Source organism: Schistocerca cancellata, chromosome 2 (genome assembly GCF_023864275.1).
Source record: "Schistocerca cancellata isolate TAMUIC-IGC-003103 chromosome 2, iqSchCanc2.1, whole genome shotgun sequence".
NCBI classification, from domain to species: domain Eukaryota; kingdom Metazoa; phylum Arthropoda; class Insecta; order Orthoptera; family Acrididae; genus Schistocerca; species Schistocerca cancellata.
Window position 1 is genome coordinate 1,144,887,848 of NC_064627.1, and position 5,490 is coordinate 1,144,893,337.

A 5,490-nucleotide genomic window follows, 5' to 3' on the forward strand; every position below is an offset into this window, starting at 1 on the left:
ACCTATAATTAATTACTCGTCATGATGGTTCGCTACGTAGCTGAGAAGACTGCAACGCCTCTGCAGGGACTACGTAATGAACAACAAGTGACAGATGGCGTGCGCTGACAGTCGCCAACTTTCAATATGCAATTATTTTTTCCAATAACTTTATTTACATATTAACTGCAATTGTATTAAAAGCAGTGGTAATTTAGAAAGGGCCAATGGACATGTGGTAGGTGACACAGTCACTGAGAAGAGCACCAGAAGATCCTTCCATCAGGCACTCATAACTATTCAAACAATGTTTGACAATATTTTGTTGTCATTTAACTTAAACGCTTTCTTGCGACAATGCTTTGTTATTTATTTATGAACAACTCATTATTTACATTATTTGTGAGTGATGTGTGTATGACCAACAGTTTATAACATCATAACATTCCTTTAGTTAAATATTTTTGTAATATATTAGTTTAGTGAGGGGGGAGGTCAAGCTGAGTCAGTAACGTACCTGTATAATTAAGACTGATATAGTTTTGGTAGGGGCGGTCTTCGGCCAATGGAGAAGTAGGCGGTAGCGGAATATTGCTGGAGTGAAATGGAGACAGACGCTTTTCGGGTGGTGTATGTTCAGGGGACTGATTCTACGCTTTTACACTGAGATCTCATGGACGGCAGACCTGTCGATGATAGCACGGGTTATTCGGTCGTGTGGGTGACTCATTCTGGGCAGTGAAGTGCTACCACAACACTTGGACACTTGAAGGGACTAACTTTCCCGAGGTCTGAATGTGCTCCGCCTGCCGAAGTGGCCGTGCGGTTCTAGGCGCTGCAGTCTGGAACCGCGAGACCGCTACGGTCGCAGGTTCGAATCCTGTCTCGGGCGTGGATGTGTGTGGTGTCCTTAGGTTAGTTAGGTTTAACTAGTTCTAAGTTCTAGGGGACTAATGACCTCAGACGTTGAGTCCCATAGTGGTCAGAGCCATTTGAACCATTTGAATGTGCTCCAGTGTGCAGCTTTAACTTTTTCAGTTGTATTACGGAGCTGAGAATAGAGGTTGAGTTTCTACTCGTTACCTCTCATGTCTTAATGGGTACATCTTGATGCTGAACTCTGAATTATTTTCAGGTGTCGAATATTTTGTGTAACTGTGATCACAAAATATACTTAGTTTTCCACGCATTTTGTATGGCTGTTGAGTTTAGCGATTGTGCTGCCTTTCTCGTAGTGCTTTCAACGCAACTTTATTGCATTTAATAACGATACCATTCTTTCTGTAATATAACTAGTTATTGTAGGACCACATTACGTTTATTTGAAACATACTTTCTTGAATAACCACTATTCGTCAGAAATGTTTGGTGTCTTCTACATCAATTTCAGACGTTAGAATAGAAATGTTTTAATTAATTACTCGTTTATCGTTGATATAATATTTCTGTGCGTTTTGTGATTCTTATTTCTAGCCAATGCAAAAACTATTTAACTGCAAGCTCACAGTTACATGATATTATTTACAGCGAATTAGCTGCTGGTCAGACTTGTGCAGCTCAAGCCTGTGACATTATCGGCGGATTCTTTTAAACAGAGACGTTGCGGGCTTTCAGATAAACTACGCACCCTCCAATTCAACGTTGGAATATTATAATTTTTGGCTGGTTTCGTTGTCTACGGGCTGGGATACGTAGTTGCCGCATTACAGGTCAAATACTGCTGAGTCTACAGTATACGACAAGAACACAGACATGAATCGAATGGTCGAACGTTTCTATCACTCGCCAATTGCGAATTATGAATGTAACATATAAATTTATAAATGAAGGATTGCAATTAAATAAAATCTGCAGGTATAGGATGGACCAAAAGCAACCATGAAGATGCTACCAATTTGATAATAATAGGGTCGCGAGCCTAATTAGGCGTTATTTGAGTTTCTTCCCTGTATAAGTTGGTATATATTCATGCAAAACAACAAGTAGTAACACTGCATAATATAGTAGAATTTTAGAACCATAAAATCTATTGAACTGATAGTTTTACGTTCTGTATTGATATGGAAAAACCATTCTGGTAAAATTTAGGTTATTATTGAACAGTTCACTCTCTGATCCATACGAATACAGTACTAAATGTTTCAACCTGCTAGTATCGATGCGGCGGTTGGCGGGCGGCGAGATGGCGAGGCAGGGAGCACACATACAACCGCAGCTATGGCTCTTGACGTATCGGCACTTTAATTCTTATTAGCGTCGCAGTACTTTTCCATTTAGTGCCTATGGAATTTTGCCATGCTGTGTGGGCGTTGGAACAGCATACCCGAGGCTCAGTGAAACTACATCTTCCAGGAGAGCTTCCTCGCTCCAGAAGGTGTTGCTCAAACCAGTGCCAAACTCCAACTACTATTGCTGAGCCCGTTGTGCCGTGCAGTGCCCGTGTGCGTTGTCCCGCGCTCGCCTGCCATCCACCTTTTACCGCTCCCTTACAGACAGGGTATTCACCCGAGGTTTTGCATTCTACATATCCTAACACATTGCCTACCTATTGACCAGACGCACAGTTACAATTTTAAGCATCTTACAACAGTTTCAACATTTTTTACATTTCAATTCTCTTACAGTATTTCTTGACATAAACATTAATATTCACATTGAAACTTGTTTACAGTTTTCTTAACATAATGGCATGGAACAAAAAAGAAATGAAAATAGAACATCAATTACACAAATGTATCGAAAAATCAGAAGGAAAAAAATATTTATATGTACAATAGTACAGCGTCGTTGTTGTTACAATCTGTCCTTGATGACTGCACGACACAAAGCTTTATGCCTTGCCTGGGCCCGTCAACACCGACATTGGATTGTTAATAACTGGAAACATGTTCTTTGGTTGGACGAGTCTCGTTTAAAATTGTATCTAGAGGGTGGATGTGTATGGGTATGGAGATGAATCTTTACATGTCAGGCTGGTGGAGGCTCTGTAATGGTGTGGGGCGTGTGCAGTTGGAGTCATATGGGACTCCAGATACGTCTAGATACGACTCTGACAGGTGACACGTGCGTAAGCATCCTGTCTGATCACTTGCGTTCATTCATGTCCGTTGTGCATTCCGGCGGACTTGGGCAATTCCAGCAGGACAATGCGACACCCCACATGTCCTGGATTGCTACAGAATGGCTCCAGGAACGCTCTTCTGAGCTTAAACACTTCCGCTAACCACCATTTCGCCATACATGAACGTTATTGAGAATATTTGGCATGCCTTGCAACGTACTGTTCAGAACAGTTCTCCAGCCCCTCGCACTCTTATGGATTTATGGACAGCTATGCAGATTGTCATGGTGTCAGTTGCCTGCAACATAACTTCAGACATTAGTTAAGTCCATGCCGTATCGTGTTGCGGCAATTCTGCGTGATGGCGGGGGCCCTATACGATATTAGGCAGGTGTGCCAGTTTCTTTGGCTCCTCGGTATATTTTAGAAAACAAATGTAGATTCTTTTGTAAATTATATAATCACAAAAACTTATATTTAAGACTCAGATGTAAAACTAACCAAGAAATCTGTGCTACTCTCTGGCGATGGGCTCAGACATGAAACTACTGACGGTAAAATAAAATCAGTTCTAAGAAACTTGTGGCTCGTCGCAGCATTCCCTACAGTGTAATTTATGAAAGCTTCTTTTGTTGCTTCAGGGGTTTCCACCACACACGCGAAATCGTCGGTTTTTTCTGTTTCGTCTGCCCACTTCCTTGAAGACGTTGCTTTGGGTGGATCCTTTTGTGGTTTGGGTGGAATGGAGTTTGGCTGGAAATTGTGCAAGCCTTGGCTTATAACTCATATTTCCTTTTTTAAACAGCGTATCTCAACACCAGGACGCATACGAATATTAAGAATTTGCGCTCAATTTCAGTTCCAACAACAATAACTTCGTGACCCCAATGATACAAGACAGCAAGGAAACATGCCACTCTAACACAAATACAACAGTTTTATCTTGCAAAGGGGAACAATAGTAAAATACATTCACTCATGACATAAATAACATAATCTTACTTGGACCCAAAATGATTGTACAAGAGAGTTGTACTACATAACAGACTGTTTCTGCCCGCGATTAACTTTACAAGCAGGAACCAAACAAAAGAACAACCCAGCTTTAGGTCGTTAATAACTTTACTAAGCCACACTAAAATAAACCAAGACAACACCTGACTCACTGTAATTATCTACAATCTACTACTACCATCATCTAGCCCCCGCAGACAACACAGCCACACAGATCTACCACTACCATATCGACCTCCAGAAAATGCAGATCAGGAGAGACTCACTAAGAGTATACGCAGGTAAGCGATAGACACAGTAATTTATTGGCAATAGTTCTGGCACACATTCCTCACGGCCTCGCCGTACTTTCATACAAGCACAAACTGAACCAAACTGACTTTACCTATTCCGGCGCACACCACCACTCTGCAGTCTTGCATTTTCTCTCTCTCTCTCTCTCGGGTCAGGGAAATTATTCTTCTTGGAATTGAAATGGAGCGTAAATTCTTAATATTCGTAATGCGTTCTGCTATATATATATATATATATATATATATATATATATATATATATATATAAGTGTGTGTGTGTGTGTGAGTGTGTGTGAGAGAGAGAGAGAGAGTATGTCTGTGTGTGTGGCGACTGTTCTTTCGGACATGTCTGGAAGAACAGACACCAGCCGTTATGAATTAAGGCAAAAGGGAATTATATACACTGGCTAGGAGCAGGAATTGATTGAAATCAAAGGGGAAAGTTGAATACTTGTGCCAGACTGCGATTGGAACCCGGGTTTGCTGCTTACTAGACAGATAGTCTGACCATTGAACCATACGGACACAGTGATCATTACAACTGCACGGACTACACTCGCACGCCTCTAGTCACACCCAAATTCTCAACTTACCTGCACACTACAAATGTTGTGCTTCATGCCCATTATCCTCATTACTCGCGCCATTTCGTCGATTCCGGATGGCTCAGCAGTCAGAGCATCTGCCTAGTAAGCAGGAGACCCGGGTTCGAATCCCTGTTTGGCGCAAATTTTCAACCTCCTCCATTGATTTCAATGAATGCTCGTTCGCAGCCAGTGTCTGTAATTCCTTTGTGTCCACCATCTTACTGTCATTCTTAATATTATGTTGACTCTCAATTACTTCACCCTCAGTGTGATATAATTCATCACTGACTATAAGTGTTTCTTCATTAAACTCCGATTCTAATTCCTGTCACTGACTACAAGTTTCTCAGAATCCGATTTACCCTCACCACGATCACATTCCACATTTTTCTTGGTTGAATTAACGCAGGCACTGCAATATCGTATTTATCCTCTGACTTTTCAATTAAAATACATCCCCTGTGTGAGAATATAATGAATGTACGACTGCAGGTTGCAGACACAGGTTTGACGACGTATAGAAGTTTGGGTCTTTCCCCGTGAAACGTGCTTGCAT

The 5,490-nt window shown here is 41.4% G+C and overlaps 1 non-coding gene across 1 annotated transcript; it reads left to right on the plus strand.

Annotated features, from left to right (window-relative positions):
• The first annotated feature begins 5,002 nt into the window (after positions 1–5,002).
• On the plus strand, positions 5,003–5,077 carry Trnat-agu (transfer RNA threonine (anticodon AGU)). The gene has a single exon. It is a non-coding gene; the product is annotated as a tRNA-Thr (tRNA).
• Positions 5,078–5,490: the final 413 nt, after the last annotated feature.